The sequence below is a fragment of the Pogoniulus pusillus genome, chromosome 12 (assembly GCF_015220805.1).
Source record: "Pogoniulus pusillus isolate bPogPus1 chromosome 12, bPogPus1.pri, whole genome shotgun sequence".
Taxonomy (NCBI): domain Eukaryota; kingdom Metazoa; phylum Chordata; class Aves; order Piciformes; family Lybiidae; genus Pogoniulus; species Pogoniulus pusillus.
Genome location: NC_087275.1, coordinates 28,084,127 through 28,104,447, shown reverse-complemented (window position 1 = coordinate 28,104,447; position 20,321 = coordinate 28,084,127). Strand labels below are relative to the sequence as shown.

General features: G+C 43.3%; 1 protein-coding gene across 1 annotated transcript in view; it reads left to right on the top strand.

Annotated features, from left to right (window-relative positions):
• The window catches only part of IL1RAPL1 (interleukin 1 receptor accessory protein like 1), a 679,666-nt gene that overhangs the window by 579,045 nt on the left and 80,300 nt on the right, over nucleotides 1–20,321 (top strand). The gene's annotated exons all lie outside the window — the stretch shown is intronic.

Below are 20,321 nucleotides of genomic sequence, written 5' to 3'. Positions count from 1 at the left end.
GTAAGTATGTTTTCAGTCCAAAAATGGGTTTAAAGAGAGATTCAAGAAGCTGTTGTTCTTTGGAAACTTAACTAAGAACGTTCACAAAGATTTCATGATACTTCTGAAGTGAGAAAATTCAGGAGTTCTAATCACACTGAAAATGAATTCAATACATTGAATGGGTAGGGTGTCCCTGCCCATGGCAGGGGATTTGGAACTAGATGATCCTTGTGGTCCCTTCTAACCCTGACTGATTCTATGGTTCTATATTAAAATATCAAAAAAGGAGGACTTAAAGAAATATGTCATAGAAAAAAAACTATAGCATTCTTCCCCAAATTCTTTGCCTATTAAATTGATTAGTGCAATACAGTGAAGTGAATTTCTTCTTTACATTATTGTGTTTTGCCTCTTTAGTTTTGGTAGCTGCAGAGGAAACTGAGATCATTGTTCTCTTTTCATTTTTTTTCCTGGACAAAGATACACTTTGCTTATAGGAGAGGCTGTACTTTATGTTATTAAAAGCATTTGGAAAGGAGACAAATTCTACCTCTGGAAGCTGCAGGTCTTTCAGTAATAATTTTTAAATTAATTTGAGTTTGTATTATGAAATTGTGGCTGCAATGAAGGAAGAGGAGTATTGCTATTGAAGTAAATTGAATCAGGATGCCATCCATAAAGCAATTTCCTTCTTAACAGAAAAGATGATTTAAATAGAGAACTTATCACAAGCCCAGCTGAGAAACTAGAATCCAGAGCTGTTGTCAAGAAAAAGCAATCTGAGTTCTGATGGGTTTTATCACCATGAAGGGAGGAAAGGGAGGCAGGACACTTTCCAATGTCATAGCAATAAAACCATTACACCACATCATAGCAATGTGTGCACTGCATATGTTGGGAAATCTTTTTTAGAACTTTGATTACAACCTTAGTACCTACAAGTCCCTTGTAATTAGAAAAGTTAGTGTTGCCATCACATCATCTTTTTGAATGGCTGAAATAGCGTTGTTGTCTTTGCCATACTGTTTCAGTGTCATTACACATTGGTAGCATGCCATTTGCTGACATCCAGCCTATAAAGTAGCTCAGAATTTAATAGCTGTTCTTTCACAAAGCTGCAGACTGAATTCTTGGTGTCTTGAGTTTCCAGAACTTGGACTCAACAACGTATTGCTGTGTGCTGTATGAATGTTCAAGAGAGATGTCGAGGTACTGGAACATGTCCAGAGAAGGGCAACGAAGCTGGTGAGGGGCCTGGAGCACAGCCCTGTGAGGAGAGGCTGAGGGAGCTGGGGTTGTTTAGCCTGGAGAAGAGAAGGTTTGGGGGGGACCCCATTGCTCTATACAACTACCTGAAGGGAGGCTGTAGCCAGGTGGGGGGTGGCCTCTTCTCCCAGACTACCAGCAATAGAACAAGAGGACACAGTCTCAAGTTGTGCCAGGGGAAGTCTAGGCTGGATGTTAGGAGGAAGTTCTTGCCAGAGAGAGTGATTGGCATTGGAATGGGCTGCCCAGGGAGGTGGTGGAGTCACCGTCTCTGGAGGTGTTGAAGAAAAGACTGGATGAGGCATTTAGTGCCATGGTGTAGATGACTGGCTAGGGCTGGGTGCTAGGTTGGCCTGGACGATCTTGGAGGTCTCTTCCAACCTGGTTGATTCTGTGATTCTATCTCGGCAACTTCTCTGCTCTAAGGGTCACAGAGCACCGGAACAGGCTCCCCAGAGAGATTGTGGAGTCCTCTTCTCTGGAGACTTTGAAGGCCCATTGGATGCATTCCTGTGTGACCTGAGCTAGATTGTAAGGTCCTGCTCTGGCAGTGGGGTTGGACTTGATGATGCCTTTGGGTCTCTTCCAACCCCTGGGTGATCCTGTGATTGGTTGAAATACAATGGGAATAGAGACTCTCTGCACATCAGTGCAAGCTGGACTCTAGCAGCTGAGAGCTACAGTTCAGGATTTTTCCAATGGTGGTAAAGTACCCCTGGAAATTTGCAAGTGTAAAAGATGTTAGCCATCTGTCTCTTCTAGTCATTAAGCAACCACTGCAACTGCAACTCCTGGCCCCTCTGTATGTGGGCACCGGTTCTCATCTATAGCTTTGTCTCTCCTTTTGAGTGCTTTACTACTGTGATCTTTTTATGGGAGGAGCAGTCAAGCAGTGCAACAACAGCCTGGTGCTTCTTTGTGATGGGGAAATGAACTCCATGCTCCTCCAAGAAAGGAAGTAAAGATAAAACTAAGTAATATCATAAACTACTTAAGATGCTAGAATGGGTTTCAGGAAAGCAAGTTGGTGATAATGTATGTGTGAGGCAGAAAAGTGTGACTGTTCTTCATGATGCAGATCCTCAAGGATTACTGCCATGGTAATGACCATAAGGACTAACATCAGTTGGAGTAGAAAATCCATGTTAATACACCTGAATCTGTGCTGAATGTCAGGCACACTCTTGTATCTGACTGGGCATATGAAACACAGTAATTAGTAGCAAAATATATCTGTGTAACATCTATATCTCTATAGCAATATCTATACATATACCTGTATCTGTATCTGTATCTATACCTATATCTATACCTACATAGAATCATAGAATGGTTTAGGTTGGAAGTGACTTCAAAGATCATCCAGTTCCAAGCCCCCATCATAGGCAGGGACACCTCCCACTAGAACAGGTCACTCAAGGCCTCATCCAACCTAGCCTTGAACACCTCCACAGAGGGAGCATCCACAACCTCCCTGGGCAACCTGTGCCAGTGTCTCACTACCCTCATTGTAAAGAACTTCCTAAGATCTAGTTTAAATCTCTCCTCTTCCACTTTAAATCCATTACTCCTCATCCTGTCATTACAAGAGCTTGTAAATAGTCCCTACTCAGCCTTCCTGTGGGTCCCCTTCAGATACTGCAAGACTACTACAACATCTCCTTGAAGCCTTCTCTTCTCCAGGCTGAAGAGCCCCAAATCTTGTAGCCTGTCCTCAGAAGAGAGGTGCTTCAGCACTTTGATCACCTTCGTGGCCCTCCTCTGGATTCTCTCCAATGATTCCATGTTCTTCCCGTGTTGGAGGCTCCAGAATTGCACACAGTACTCCAGCTGGGGTCTGATAAGAGCAGAGTAAAGGGGGAGAATCACCTCCCTTGCCCTGCTGGCCACACTTCTCTTGCTGCAGCCCAGGAAATTGTTATCTATATATATGTATATAGACAGAGGCATTGAGTGCACCCTCAGCAAGTTTGCTGATGACATCAAGCTGTGTGGAGCACCGGACATGCTGCAGGGAAGGGATGCCATCCAGAGGGACCTGGACAGGCTGCAGAGGTGGGCACAAGCCAACTTCATGAGGTTCAACAAGACCAAGTGCAAGGTTCTGCAGCTGGGTCGAGGCAATGCCAAGCACAAATACAGGCTGGGTAATGAGTGGCTGGAGAACAGCCCTGAGGAGAGGGACTTGGGGGTGCTGCTGGAGGAGAAGCTTAACATGAGCCAGCAGTGTGCACTTGCAGCCTGGAGAGCCAACCAGGTCCTGGGCTGCATCAGGAGAAGTGTGGCCAGCAGGTCATGGGAGGTGATTCTCTCCCTCTACTCCCCTCTGGTGAGACCACACCTGGAGTACTGCATCCAATTCTGGAGCCCCCATTACAAGAAGGATGTGGACGTGCTGGAGAGTGTCCAGAGAAGGGCCGTGAGGATGCTCAGAGGGCTGCAGCAGCTCTGCTATGAGGCCAGACTGAAAGAGTTGTGGCTGTTCAGTCTGGAGGAGGCTCTGATTCTATGATCATCACCAACATTATCATCATCAGTACTTATATATAAGCATTTATTTTAATAATTCTGTCTGAAAGTCATTCAGATTTATAAAACCTCTATCCAAAAATGAAAGAATTTGAAAAGGACTTTTGCCCATTACAGTAGTCCACTTGGAGGGCATGGGACAGAAACAAGTCCCAAAGCGAAGCCAAATGCAGACTGTGCTTTTGTAAGTGTGAGAGTAACAAGGAAGTGTAAGGTGGTTAGCACTATCCTTGATATTGAATCATAGAATCATAGACTCAACCAGGTTGGAAGAGACCTCCAAGATCATCCAGTCCAACCTAGCACCCAGCCTTATCCAGTCAACTAGACTGATGAGAACCTACTGGAAGTCTTTGTACAGTTTTAATTTCAAAAGTGTAAAAGGAATGTCAGTAGTTTGGAGTTAAAAAAAAAGACTAAAAGAACAATGTAAGGTTGAAAAATCTGTCTCAGCTGTGAAAGACTTGGGGGAAAAAAAAAAGAAGTTAATTTATTTAACTAAACAAAAAGAAGGTTAAGAGGTGAATTGTTTGTAGTCTGCAGCTGCCCACATGAGGAAACATTTCTGGTAGTAGAAGGATCTTTAATGTTACAGATGAAGGGAGGATGAGACCCAGTGGCTGGAATTAGAAGCTTAATAAATTCTGAGTCGAAATGAGGTAGACTTCCTCAGCAGTAAAATGTAATTAGACTGTGTTGCAATTTGCTGGGGGTTGTGGTGCCCTTTCCATCATTTGAAGTCTTTAAAGTAAGATTAGCTGTCTTTTTTAAAAGAACTGTTCAAACTCTGCCAGAATTGTGGGCACAGTGAAGGAATTCATGGGGAAGCTTTTAAAGTTGTTTTGCTGGAAATCACATTTGGATGATCGTAATGGTTCCCTCTGGATAATAAACCTGAGCAGCTTCTGAGGTGTATATTCTGTTGTCCTTTCTCGTGCTGAATGTTGTCTTCCTTTGCAATTAATCTCTCTTGAATACCTTTACACTGCATCATCACAGTATCACAGTATTATCAGGGTTGGAAGAGACCTCACAGATCATCAAGTCCAACCCTTTACCACAGAGCTCAAGGCTAGACCATGGCACCAAGTGCCACGTCCAATCCTGCCTTGAACAGCCCCAGGGACGGCGACTCCACCACCTCCCCGGGCAGCCCATTCCAGTGTCCAATGACTCTCTCAGGGAAGAACTTTCTCCTCACCTCCAGCCTAAATCTCACCTGGCGCAGCCTGAGGCTGTGTCCTCTTGTTCTGGTGCTGGCCACCTGAGAGAAGAGAGCAACCTCCTCCTGGCCACAACCACCCCTCAGGTAGTTGTAGACAGCAATAAGGTCACCCCTGAGCCTCCTCTTCTCCAGGCTAAACAATCCCAGCTCCCTCAGCCTCTCCTCGTAGGGCTGTGCTCAAGGCCTCTCCCCAGCCTCGTCGCCCTTCTCTGGACACGCTCAAGCATCTCAATGTCCCTCCTAAACTGGGGGGCCCAGAACTGGACACAGTACTCAAGGTGTGGTCTAACCAGTGCAGAATGACCTCCCTGCTCCTGCTGACCACACCATTCCTGATGCAGGCCAGGATGCCATTGGCTCTCTTGGCCACCTGGGCACACTGCTGGCTCATGTTCAGGTGGGTATCAATCAGCACCCCCAGATCCCTCTCTGTTTGGCTGCTCTCCAGCCACTCCGACCCCAGCTTGTATCATGTAACAGAGTCTGACTCTGAGGAGTACTGCTTTGCAATCTTGTTCTGTTCCAGTGTTAGTAAGCAAAATAACATTGACATATATTCCTCAAATGTGTTGTGATTGTGGCTGAAATCATTACTTTGCTCTTACATGATTATTTGCCTGCTCATGTTACGCTCTGCTACATCTTTGTTCAGGGTAATGTTTCACCACTGCTCACTAAGAAAACCCTTGGGGATTTTTTTAACTCTCATTATCCAGGGTTACTGAAGCCATTTAACCACCTCAATTACCACTCAATGAAGCCACTGAAACACATCTTTTACAGAGACACCTTTTGTTTGCTCTGTGTTTAGTGCTGTAAGAGCTGAAGAGTGGCAAGCTTTTTTTTGTCCACTTAGAGTGGACCCAAGCATGACTACTCAGAAAAATTATTCACCCTCTCTGGAATGCCATATTTCTGCCCTGAGAAGAATCTATAAATAGAATAATGCATTTATAATGTGCTTGTTATCCTGAGAGACAAAAAACAAATTAGTTCTTATGGGCAAAACATGCATTAAAAAAAAGAGGACTCCATGGTAAAGTGATCTCTGATATACCTGTTTATGCTCAGGGAAAATGATTTTACCATGCTTATTAAGTTTTCCTTGGTAAATGTATTGGATTAACTGCATATGAATAATTATTTATCATAATTAATCAGTGTCATACAAGTACAATAGGTGCAACATAATTTAGACATACCTCAGAAAAGTAAATACTCAAAAGTACAGCAGCTAGAGAAGTGGCCAGACTCCTGCTTCTTCCCTCCACATCAAACAAGGGAAAATACATGAAAGTCAAAACTGTGTGTAGGGGCCAAGGATGCTGTTTGTCCTATATGGAAGTATATCAGGACATCAGGGAGTGACAGGACTAGGGAGAATGGAGCAAAGCTGGAGATGGATAGCTTCAGACTGGAAGTGAGGAGGAAGTTCTTCAGCATGAGAGTGGTGAGAGCCTGGGATGGGTTGCCCAGGGAGGTGGTTGAGGCTCCATTGCTGGAGGTGTTTAAGGCCAGGCTGGCTGAGGCTGTGAGCAGCCTGCTCTAGGGTAGGGTGTCCCTACGCATGTCAGGAGGTTTGGAACTAGATGATCCTTGTGGTCCCTTCCAACCCTGATTGATTCTATGATTCTGTATTTTATTATACTCCAAAATGTTCTCCTTGTAAATGGTCAAAATAAGTCCAGCAGGCAGGGTTGCTACTACGGTGTACATAAAAGTCTCTTGCAATGCCTAACTTCACCTGTGCAATGATGATAATTCTGCAGAACAGACTCTTTCAGCAATCAAACAGGAGTGCATTCTGTGGTCTAATATTTAAACCAGACTCCTAACAAAGGTTAAATTGAATCCACAAACTTCACTTTCACTGATTAAAGTTCCCCATTGAGTAAATGTGGTGCTTCCCATTTGTGGTAAACAAGATTGCATTTCAAATGCTTACCTGCCTCTAAAATCAGAAAATTACATTATAATTTAGAGGGCAGCTTGCACTCATTTTATGGGACTACTTCCAGAAGCAATAACTAGAGAAATGCCAACATGCTTTGGAAATAACCTCATATACTTTTTTTTCCTAGCAGAATATACTGCACAAATGTTATTAACTTGCCTCTCTGTTTTATGCTTGCATTTTAATGCTGCTCTATCTGCAGCATGTAATTTTTAAACACACCACATAACCCAAGCCATATATATATATACACACACACAACATATTAGTATTAATTATTATATATTATTATATAATATTATTATATTAGCATTAATACACAGAGGTGATCTCTCTTGCTCTTGATTTAAATTGTTATTTTAGGTTTTTTATATATTTACTGAATGTTTCCTTATTTGGTTTTGTAAACATCAGGAGTCATAGAATCATAGAATCAACCAGGTTGGAAAAGACCTCCAAGATCATCCAGGCCAACCTAGCACCCAGCCCTGTCCAATCAACTAGAACATAACACCAAGTGCCCCGTCCACTCTTTTCTCCAACACCTCCAGGGATGGTGCCTCCACCACCTCCCTGGGCAGCCCATTCCAATGCCAATCACTCTCCCTGGGAAGAACTTCCTCCTAACATCCAGCCTAGTCCTCCCCTGGCACAACTTGAGACTGTGTCCCCAGGCTGGTTACCTGGGAGAAGAGACCAACCCCACCTGGCTACAACCTCCCTTCAGGTAGCTGTAGACAGCAATGAGGTCACCCCTGAGCCTCCTCTTCCTCAGGCTGCACACCCCCAGCTCCCTCAGCCTCTCCTCATAGGGTTTGTGTTCCAGGCTCTTCACCAGCTTTGTTGCCCTTCTCTGGACACATTCCAGCACCTCAACATCTCTCTTGAATTGAGGGGCCCAGAACTGGACACAGGACTCAAGTGTGGCCTGACCAGTGCTGAGTACAGGGGCAGAATAACCTCCCTTGTCCTACTGGCCACACTGTTCCTGATGCAGGCCAGGATGCCATTGGCTCTCTTGGCCACCTGGGCACACTGCTGGCTCGTCTTCAGCTACTATCTACCAGTACCCCCAGGTCCCTTTCTATCACCCAATCCTTTGACAATCACACAAATTTACCCAAAAAGAAGACCCCACAGGCTCTTCTCTTCCAAAAATGGGGGCGCATACACCTTGCATGTGACAGGGGCGTGGGCCATATGAAACCCCTCTTATGCAACCGGATTAAACCAGACTCAGCTGTCTGGGTTTCTTTTGTCCTGTTTTCCCACCTCTGGCTGCAATGCAGCCAGGCAGGTAAACATGTCTGGACGAGACAGGCTATGCTCAAGCCCATTTTGTGACCCTTGGGACTCTCCACCACAGCCACACTTACCTCTGGCTTTTTTTCACCCGTCTGCTGTAATTTCTCATTCACTTTTGTCTCCCAAGCACAGCCAAGGTCTTTTTGCTGTTTCACAGACGCCAGCATGGGTAGCAGCTCATTGTAAGAACCTGCAACACAATTATTTATTAAAACTAGAAAATATCTCCATCTGAATTTGGAATAAGAAAGGCAGCTCTGCTTTATAAAGTGGCATATTAAACTGGGATTGAAATGTGCATTTTCAGCTTAGAGGCTTTCTCATTATCTTAGATTTTAAGTATGATAGTGGGATCTCCAGCAGAGAGAAGCAGTTGAGAAAAACATTTTGCTACAGTTAGTTAATTCTTCCCTACATGTGCTATATTCAATGTACCCATTTTAAAACCAAATGAGGCATCTCTGTCTTCTTTAGAATCCACAGCAAATTCCAGCTGTGCCAGTTTTGGAGTGTACTCATCTCTGTGGGAATATGGCTTACTAATATTTATTACTTATTAAAAGGAAAATAGTAAAAGATGGAATTTTGCCTGATAGCAGAAAGCACACGAGTTGCTAAAGGATTTTTATAGTCCTTCTTCAGCTTTGCTCTTTAAGCCAAGCAAGATAGTTTTTAGAATGGGATGAAATACAAAAAAACAGCTTCAGAAGGTAATTTGGGATAAAGAAAGGGTCCAATCATTAATCTTCAAGTATTTCACCTGCAATGCATTGACACCTTGCCAAACACGATTCTTTCCAGCACCTGCACTTGGGAGCAGTTATTTGTTTCAGTTACCAGCCACATCTGTGACTCCACATGTGCCCAGAACTGTCTGCTATACAGTGAAATCAGCTCCTTCAAGATCCAAAGAATAGGTGAAAGTCATTTTAATAAATGAAGGAATCTGCAATGTAGATATTTTCTACTGCAGTAAAAACAATTGGTGACCAAAATACACATCGGCAGATTCAACTCATAATTACAGAACTGTTGAGGCTGGAGTAGATCTCTGAGATGATGAAATCCAGCCTATGACTTAACACTACCACATTGACCCAACCATGTCACTAAGTGCCACATCCAATCTTTCCTTAAGCATCTCCACCACCTCCCTGGGCAGTCCATTCCAGTGTCTAATTACGCTTTCCATGAGGAAGTGCTTCCTAACATCCAACAGCTTCAGGCCATGCCCTCCTGTCCTGCCACAAGTTGCCTGGGAGAAAAGCCTGACCCTCACCTTACTATACCTTCTCTTTAGGTAGCTGTAGAGTGTGATGAGGTCCTCCCTGAGTCTCCTCTTCTCCAGGCTAAACACCTCCATCTCCCTCAGCCTCTCCTCATCAGACTTTCCCTCCCAGTCCCTTCCCCAGTCTTGTCACTCTCCTCTGGACCCACTCCAGCATTTCGGTGTCTTTCTTGCAGTGATGGGGCCAAAACTCCACACACTGCTCGAAGTGAGGCCTCCCCAGTGCCAGTACAGGGGTAGAATGACGTTCCCAGTCCTACTGGCCACACCATTCCTGATGCAAGCCAAGATGACATTGGACTTCTATGCCACCTGGGCACACTGCTGGCTCATATTCAGCTGGTTGCCGACCAACACTCCCCAGTTCCTCTCTGGCCACCCTCCAGCCACTCATCTCATGGCACTCAACCCACAACAGTCAGATGAACTGCATTCTACAAGTGCTGCTGCAATTCCATCGACCAAGATTCAGCCAGCTTCAACGTGGGCTGTGTAAATGTAGACTTAGCAACTGTTATAAAGTTAGGTGAGGAGCACTGCTCTACACAGTACTTAACATTGGGCCTGATCCAGAGCAGTAGCTCTTGCTAGACTTGTTTTGTAACAAACTACCTGAAGGGGCATTGTAGCCAGGTGGGGGGTGGCCTCTTCTCCCAGGTAACCAGCAATAGAACAAGGGGACACAGTCTCAAGTTGTGCCAGGGTAGGTATAGGCTGGATATTAGGAAGAAGTTCTTCACAGAGAGAGTGATTTCCCATTGGAATGGGCTGCCCAGGGAGGTGGTGGAGGCACCGTCCCTGGGAGTCTTCAAGAAAAGTGTGGATGAGGCACTTAGTGCCATGGTCTAGTTGATTGGATAGGGCTGGGTGCTAGGTTGGACTGGATGATCTTGGAGGTCTCTTCCAACCTGATTGATTCTATGATTCTATGATTCTATGATTCTATGATTTGAGTCTCTTGGATTAAAAAGTGGTGGTGGCTGGGCTCAGCTACAGGGCTTGGGTCATCTCAGCTGTAGGGATGCTCAGAGGAGATTTGCCTATATCTCTGTTATACAGAGCCACAAAAGGGTAAGAGATGACCAAGGTTCAAAAAATTATGAACTCAGTCCCGATATATGAGATTTGGTAAGAGTTATGTCTATACAGAAGTTTTATGTGAAAATTTAGAAGCTGGAGGTCTCTGAAATAGAAACTCTTCATATACAAGAACTACTTTGATATGGCATCATGAAACATGCAGATATTAGCCTGGAAGACCTCCTGTCACTACTATTTTTGTAGGCTATTTACTACTGACACTTGTTCAAATTGAGTTCCCTTACAGCCTGCTGCTGGGAAACCTACTGCTAATAATAATGATTATTTCTGTAGTCTGAGCTGTTGATTCTTACATACAGGGTTTCTTTTTTTGCTGTAGGACCTGTGCCAGCCTTTCTTCCTGTCCTTGCATTTTCTTGGCTTTTTGTGATGTGTCTTCCTAGTGGTAGTTAGGATTGAAAGCAACCTGAAGCAATGAGATCCCATCATGATTGTGATTTATTTGTGTAAAACCTTCCCTTCCCTTCTCTTCCCTTCCCCTTCCCCTTCCTCTTCCCCTTCCCCTTCCCCTTCCCCTTCCCCTTCCCCTTCCCCTTCCCCTTCCCCTTCCCCTTCCCCTTCCCCTTCCCCTTCCCCTTCCCCTTCCCCTTCCCCTTCCCCTTCCCCTTCCCCTTCCCCTTCCCCTTCCCCTTCCCTTCCCTTCCCTTCCCTTCCCTTCCCTTCCCCTCCCTTCCCTTCCCTTCCCTTCCCTTCCCTTCCCTTCCCTTCCCTTCCCTTCCCCTTCCCCTTCCCTTCCCTTCCCTTCCCTTCCCTTCCCTTCCCTTCCCTTCCCTTCCCTTCCCTTCCCTTCCCTTCTCCTCTCCTCTCTTTCCTTTTATTCTCTTTTCTTCTCTTTTCATTTCTTCTCTTTTCCTGAAATTATGAAAATATTCTTCCTTATCTGCTGGAACTAAAAGTGTCTTCCCCCTCATAGGACTAGGAGTTCACAGGGAGGAAATGATAAATAAGGAAAAGAATATTTGGTTTCATGCAATTCATTCTGTGAATTCAGAGCTCTGATCCTTAGTCACGCTCATGCTTCAGAGCTGATGTAAATTATGGCTTGGATGTTCAAAAGCAGCTACTTATGTGCTTTTATTCTTGATTGACATGCTGCTAAGGTAACTTAAGGGAAGGGTAGGGTGCTTACAGAAAGTCTTGACAAGGTGCCCTTTAGAAAAGCTGATAATAAGTTAGATATGCAAGTGTGTAGGCACTCAAACTAGTGCTTTTAAACATCCATTTTTACAGTAAGAGGTGTGCTTCATCCCATATATATTCAGCACTTCCCTTTGTATTGGACAGCAGAAGCCTAAAAATATCTAGGGAGACAATGCACAGAGTTTCCTAACTAAAACTGACTTAATCCTTAGTCATTTTCAGACTGTGATTGTTATAAACCTACTCTCATCCCATGCATTAGACAGTCACAGAGAAATCATCAATGCAGCCTAATTTAAATCTTCTGAGTGTCAAACCATTCTTTGCCCATATTTAACTCAGACTAATTAGGAGAAATTTGAGATTGCTGTAGTGACAGCAAGGAGGCACAAAGCAGTTAACTATCAGTTATCCATGGGAGGTTGATCTGCATTGTGGTTTAGCTGTGTTGTACAGGGCAGCCCAGCTGGCTCTGCCTTTCCCAGTCCCTCTGTGGGGACAATCTCACTGTGTCTCCACAGCAGTTGATATCGTACAACCTTCCACAAGTCTGCAGTCAGTACAGGCATGAATATTGCTGCCCTACCTTTTGCTTTTCCTAGTACACTTTTGATAGTCTAATCTAAATATTTGCTTGCTTGGGCTGTCCCACTGCTTTGTATGCTTATGAAGTGAAAAATATTAACATTAACATTAATAACAGCAACAACAACAAATATAGCAATAAAGAATTAAGTCATCTATGTGTGTTTAACTTTGATTCATTTAACATGTCCACAGAAAGTCCACAAGGATGATCAAAAGGCTGAAGCACCTTTCCTATGAGCACAGGTTGAGTTGGGGTTGTTCAGTCTAGAAAGGATAAGGCTTCAAGAAGACCTTTATGTGACCTTCCAGTATCTGAAGGAGGCCTACAAGAAAGCTGGTGAGGGACTTCTTAGGGTGTCAGGTAGTGATAGGACTAGGGGGGGATGGATCTGTTTTAAACTGGATATGATCATTCAAAACTGTACTTTCTCCAGTATCTATATGGATTCCTTTTACAAGATACCATAGGTATTTGCCTGAAAGAAATTACTTGAGGTTTAGAAAAGCCTACTTAATTTTATGAAGGAGAACCCACTGTGGCTATTACTGGAACAAACCACAGTGGAATAAAATGTGCCACCCAGCAAGCTGGTAACTGATGTTTCTGTAGCTTCCTGGTCATAATATCATGCTTGTCTGTCTTGTAGTGAGGGGTCCAGAACTGAACACAGTAGTCAAGGTATGTCCTCACCAGTGCTGAATACAGGGGCAGGATCAATTCCCTGTGCTTCCTGATACAGGCTAAAATGTTGTTGGCTTTCTTGACTGCCTGAGCACATTGCTGGCTCATTTTCAGACTGGCATCAACCAGCACCCCCTAGGTCCTTTTCTGCCGTGCAGCATTCTAGCCACTCTGCCCCAAGCCTGTAGCATTGCATTGGCTGCTGTAACATTGCTTGGCTCCATAAGGTCATACTGTGCTTTGTACTCAAATCCAAGCTGAAAAATGGAGAGTGAATTCAGTAATCTGAAAGGTGATGGGGAAGGAATTCAACTCATAAATCATCCTTTGGTTTCTTATTAACATACCACTTCCCATCAAGGATTCTATTTATCTGCTCTGATTTTTTGTGTGTGTCATATACAAATCAATATTTGTGCTCCTGAATCGTTTCATAATGCTGACAGCTGAAAGATAGATACAACATACCCAGCCTTAATATTTTCCTTCCAGTATGGGGAATTCTGAGACTCAGGGAGCTGAAAATCACTTTCATACTGGAGCTTATAGACTGAAATCAGAAGTCTACCTGGACTTCAGCAAAAGCCTTTGACACCGTCTGCCACAACAAGCTCCTGGCACAGCTGGCAGCTCGTGGCTTGGACAGATTCACTCTGATATAGGTCAAGAACTGTCCTAGCATCCAGCCTAGACTTCTCCCAGCACAACTTGAGACTGTTTCCCCTTGTTCTGTTGCTGGTTGTCTGAGAGAAGAGACCAACCCCCAGACAGCCAGCAACAGAACAAGAGGACACAGTCTCAAGTTGTTAGGAGGAAGTTCTTCCCAGAGAGAGTGATTGGCATTGGAATGGGCTGCCCAGGGAGGTGGTGGAGTCACCGTCCCTGGAGGTGTTCAAGCAAAGCTTGTCTGAGGCATTTAGTGCCATGGTCTAGTTGACTGGATAGGGCTGGGTGCTAGGTTGGACTGGATGATCTTGGAGGTCTCTTCCAACCTGGTTGATTCTATGATTCTATGATTCTATGATGCATTCATATGAGGAAAGGAAAAAAAAAAGAAAAGAGAAAGCAAACAAATTGATTGAAGTCAGTCTTTCCCAAATAGATCTTTTAACTGCTCAGCCTTACACAAAGTGTGGCAAGGTTAAAGTCTAACTTTTTGATTCCTTCATCATTAACGTTTTGTCATTTTTGTTGCCTGTCTGTGCAGAGAAAGATGAATTCATTAGAGATAGGTAAATAAAAAAAAGGGTTATTTTCTCTCTACATTGATATAATGACACACTTTCATGATAAATTTTCTACATCATTTTCAGCTTATACTTGCCTCTTTATGGGTTCAATTATCTCTGTCATAAAAAAGAGCTTTTTCACAGGCAACCTTTAGCCATTTTTCATGGCCTAATTTAACTAGGAAGCTGTTAACATCACATTTTAAAGATGATGATAGATTGCCTTTTAACCTGTTAGAAATTTTCAGATTAGATATTATAATATTCATAGATATAACCTTAGAAATTATGGAGGGGGGGGGGTAAGAATCTGAAAACACAAGTATGGCTTTAACCTTGAAACCTGATTGGGATTCAGATGCAGCAGAACCTGTCATGTCATAGCAGTGCTTTGTCATGGAAAGTTTTTTGGTTTCTTTGATTGAGATGACACCTAAAGGCCTGATGCTTCTGAGACTTTGATTTTGTGCCTCTGTTGTAGCTCATTTTACAGCCAGTTACCTCAGTTGCTTCAGACACTTTTTTCCATCCACTTACTCTGTGCTAGTTTGAGCCTAGCTAGGATGTTTTGGTGAGAAGAACTAGATTACAGGCTGTGAAAAGGAAAACAATGGTGATGTCTACTTCACTCATAGGCTTGCTGAGATGTATGAGAACAAGAACATAAATACAGATAATAAAGTCACTCTCTGGGCTTTGTGGGCTGTATTTCTCTCTAACCTAACCTGCCATCTGTGTGACTAATCCATCTGCTTCTTAACCCCCCTGGCTGATTCTCCAAACTCACCTTGAACGTAACACAAAGTCTTGGGTAAGGTAGAGGGGTGGGAGGAAGGTGGAAGGGTGGTTGAGAGCCCCTACTGGGGCTGTAGATGTCTGGGTTGTAAAGGCTGATGGCACTTACTTGGGACTCACTCAGAAAACAGGACAAATCATCAGAACCAGCATCACCTTCTGCTACAGCTCATTGGAGCTTCCTTAGTCCATTCTTAAAGAATAAGAAACACTAAAATTCACATATTCACAGACTCCATCAAGTTAGAAGGGACCCTCAAAAGTCATTGTGTCCAGCATCCCTGCAGTGAGCAGGGACATCTCCAGCTAGATCAGGTTGCTCAGAGCCCCATCAATCTCAACTTTGAATATCTCCAAGGATCTCAACTACATCCCTGGACAATCTGTTTCAGTATTTTATCACTTTCATTGTAAGGAACTTTTTCCTTACATCCACCCTAAGTTTATCATACTCCAGTTTAAAACCATTGTCCCTCATCCTATCACTACATGCCTTTCTAAAAAGTCCTTCCCCATCCTTCCTGTTGATCCTCTTTAGTCTGGAGAAGACTGAGAGGGGATTTAATAAATGTTTATAAATATCTGAGGGCTGGGAGTCAGCAGTTGGGGGGGGACAGGCTCTGCTCGCTTGCTCCCTGTGATAGGACAAGGAACAATGGATGTAAGTTGCTGCACAGGAGGTTCCACTTCAATGCAAGGGGTAACATCTTTAAGGGCCACAGAGCACTGGAATAGGCTGCACACAGAGGTTGTGGAGTCTCTTTCTGTGGAGACTTTCAAGGCCTGTCAGGATGCATTCCTCTGTGATCTGAGCTAGATTGCTTGGTCCTGCTCTGGCAGTGGGGTTGGACTTGAGGATCTCTTTGGATCTCTTTCAACCCTTGGCATCCTGTGATTCAGTTATTGAAATGTAGTTAATATCTTCCCAGAACCTTCTCTTCTCTAGGCTGAATTGGGCCACTAAACAAGGTGTAGCTTCCTTGTTACAACCTTATTGGATAGCAGGACTTGTGAGGGAGATGGTCATGTGCCCCTGAACCCACAGCAAAAAACCTCAGCAGCAGCCAAAACAGCTTTCTGTGGCTACAGTACTGTTATCAGGCTGGCAAATGTATATCTTCCTTCTATGACTAAGAAATATCATTACAGCAGTGCACAGCATTATATGTGATTAAGGATCTGAGTTAAACCCATTAAGGTAATGAGGTCTAGAGTTCAAGATGACAGTTCATCATGTCCTTGATTCAAGGGTTCTTGGAAGAAATTTAGTATTTCAATGTAAAAGTGCCTTCCAGTGATGTACAAAGCCACTGGTGGTATCTTTTTATTGTGTTTATAAAGCACAGACATGCTCAGGCACTTTGAATCAGTGATTTCTTCCCACTGCTTCCATAATACTACATTGCTGAAATCTGTGTATGTTTATGAACTGAGCATGGCTGGATTTGATTTCCCAAAATTATTCATCCCCACTGCCTAACTCTTCCTCCTATTTTAACATGCTTTAAATGCCATTGCCAAAGAAATCTTCCTTTCTTATCGCTTGTTTGGATCATGGCACTCCTCTTTCTGAATCCCTTTAGAATCATAGAATCAACCAGGTTGGAAGAGGCCTCCAAGATCATGCAATCCAACCTATCACCCAGCCCTATCCAATCAACTAGACCTTTATTTATTGTTTTTTCCCTTTGGAACTTAATTCTTGATGACAAAACCCTTTGCAATTACACTGACATCTCTATTTCTAGTTTCTTTTAATCTGCACATTCCTTACTCCTTCTTTGCTTCCTTCTTCTTCTCTTACCTTCCTATTACATTTGCTTCCTCTTCTTCTCTTACCTTCCTATTACATTTGCTTTCTTCTTCTTCTCTTACCTTCCTATTACATTCTTCATCCCACAGTGTTCTTCCTAGCACTCAGAGACCACTTGCAATCTCCCTACAGTCATTTTCATGTTGACATGAGTAATCATCCCATCCAGTATTGCCTAGTGTCTTGAGTTAACTGTCACTGCAAGCTCTTTAAGAAAATGCCTTGCAATGTGTTTGTAAATTGTTGTGTAAACACCAGACACACTGTATAGATGTTACAGCTTGCTCAGGGGAAAGCACATGTAAACAGATAGATCTGCTGTGAGTATCAGCAGGCTCAAAGCTCATCAGGGAAACAAGGGAAACAAATTGTAGTCATTCTCCCTTCTGCTTCTATTGCATGTTTTCATCTTGATTACACTCCCACAATTCACATCCCATTTTTTTTTTAACAGGGCTTTTTAGCTGACCACACCATCAGACATCCTGAAAGGCACAGAAAACCAGCTTGTAGCCTCCAAATCCCCACAGAACAACATGAATAAAAAGAGAGGAATGTAGTTTTTTCAGCACCTATGCACATAACCTGAATACCATAAGCACCCACATATATATGGGCGCCTAAAGGTGTCCATAGAGAAATGCCATTTCTTTTGCCCTGACCATGCTATGGCTTTAAAGGGAAGTGCAGATTGCTCAGCACTTTAGAAAATCAATGCCTTAAGCAGTTCATGGGATTTAGGAACCATATTTAAGGCACCACTTTTACGTTCTTAGCTACCAGGCTTAAAGCAGACCTTTAATGGAAAGTTAGACCTATTTTTCTCAGCTCAACAGTCTGAAAGCTGACAAGGTGAGACATGCTTGTATCCCTGAATAAATTGCAAGGTCTTTATTTTTGGGGAGCTTTAGCTGGCACTTGTCAATGCAATGCTCTGCTGAAGAGTGGTGTCATTTGTGAGGAGTGCCATATGAGGATGAAAAGTGGCCTGCTGAGATTTGGACTTAAGAAAGGGGGGAAGGGGCAGGTAAAAACACTAGATCTTTTAAAAATGGTTTTTTATGCTGTGCTGGTTTGAGGCTAATGGGAATATTTTAAAGACAAAAATTAGATGATGGGCTGTGGAAAGAAAATATAGTGATGTCTATATTAACTGCTTGTTCTGCTGAGCTGTAGAAAAACAAGGACACAAAGATAAGGTCAGTCTGTGGCAGCCTGCTGCCATATTAACTCTTCTGCCTGAATCTGTGTATTCCACATTAACCATTCTGCTTTTAACACCTTTTGCTGACCTTTCCCAGCTCACCCTGTATGTAAGGGGATTACTGAGATAAGTGGGAGGGTGGAAAGGGTGGAAAAAAGGTGGAAGAGTGGTTGGGAGCCTCTTATGGGCAGTTTGCCTCTGTGAAGGGTTTTGTATCTCTGTATTACTTTTTACTTGCATATTCCAACCCAGTTGATTCTATGGGTCTGTGATTACTGTATATAGTTGTAAATATATCTGTGTCTATCATAGAATCACATAGAATCAACCAGGCTGGAAGAGAACTCCAAGATCATCCAGGCCAACCTAGCACCCAGCCCTAGCCAGTCAACTAGAACATGGCACTAAATGCCTCATCCAGGCTTTGCTTGAACACCTCAAAATATTTTCTTGAACACCTCAAAATATTTTCTTGAACACCTTGAAATATTGTATATATTTTGCTTGCAAATTGTGCAAAGCTATAAATACAGCTTCATTCCTTAACTTCCAGTTGGCTGAGTTTAGTCTGGGTGTATTCCTAACCTTGGGGGGGTGGGTAACACCCAAACCACTACGTATGCTCACTTGAGCAATTACTGAAATAGAACTGAAGTGTTTCCTACACCACCACTATCACAGACAAAAACAGCTTTTCAACAAAGGATTGCTTCTAGCACTCAAGAATGGGAGACTGAGATGAAGTATTGCTGTGAACTCATAATGACACATTTGTTGCTTTTAATATGCTTTTAGGTGGTGTGTTTTTCATTTTGAAATTGTGCTGTGTCTTGCTTATTTTGCTTTGTAGCATTACAGGAAAAAAGAAGTCTAGCTGTGTGATAGGATCATTGCTGTTTTGAGTGGAGACTTATAAAGATGTGGAAAAGGAGAGGTAAGAGGGCTGTGGCTCTGCTCTTCCCAGTCTTTGCAGATTCTCCCCCCTCTACTCTGCCCTGGTGAGATCTCATCTTGAATACTGTGTTCAGTTTTGGGCTCCCCAGTTTAAGAGGGACAGGGATCTGCTGGGCAGCGTCTGGTGGAGGGCTACGAGGATGATTAGGGCACTGGAGGGCATGGCTTATGAGGAGAGGCTGAGGGACCTGGGGCTGTTTAGTCTGGAGAAAACAAGACTTAGAGGGGATTTGGTAAATGTTTATGAGTATCTGAAGGCTGGCCAGAAGGGGGGGGACAGGCTCTACTCACTTGCTCTCTGGAAGAGGACAAGGAGCAATGGATGTAAATCGCAGCAAACCAGGTTCTGCCTCAACACAAGGGGGAACTTCTTTACTGTAAGGGTTCCAGAGCACTGGAATAGGCTTCCCAGAGAGGCTGTGGGGTCCCCTTCTTTGGAGACTTTCAAGGTCTGTCTGGATGTGCTCCTGTGTGATCTGTGTTAGATAGTATTGTCCTGCTCTGGTGGGTGGATTGGATTCAGTGATCTCCTTGAGTCCCTTCCAACCCCTAACATCCTGTGATACTGTGATTCAGGCAGCTCAGGGCAGTGCCTACTCAAATGAACTGTCAGTCACCTACATAATAATATATTGCTGAAAAGGATAAGAATTTATCAAAAAAAAAAAAGTGTTTATTCTTCTCTTTTGGCCATAGTAGCTATGAGTCCATACACTTGTTTTTCAAGTAAACTAATTTCAGCTGAGAAATGTCAAAAGCCAATGGAAAATTAATCTTTCCTTCTGTATGGAGAAAAACAAAAATAAGCTGTAATTCAGCTATTTTTCCCCCCAGTTTATTATATACCTGTGAGCCAACTGTCTGTCTTTCCTCTGTTTAGAGTATACAGTCCTAATTATTAGGTGAATGAGAGCTCTGTGGCTATTTCTTTGGGCTAATTATTTGTATTAATCGATCTGACTACACTGGTATGTATTTAGAGAAGAAAAATAAGACCAAATGAAGACATTTTCCAGTGCATCATGGCAGCAATCAATGAAAACATTAAAATTGTATTATGAACATTAAAGTGTTTAAGGAATATTCAAAACAAAAAATGTCTTAAGCACTGTAGAGACAAAAATTATCACATCTAATTTTTGAGCCACTGGAATCCAAAGTGGAAAACATAGTCACATAAACTGCCTATCTGAGCAAAATTAAACACTTGCAATAAGCTTCATGTCAGCAGAGAGCCTCCTCAAATCCCTCATATGAGCACTGAGG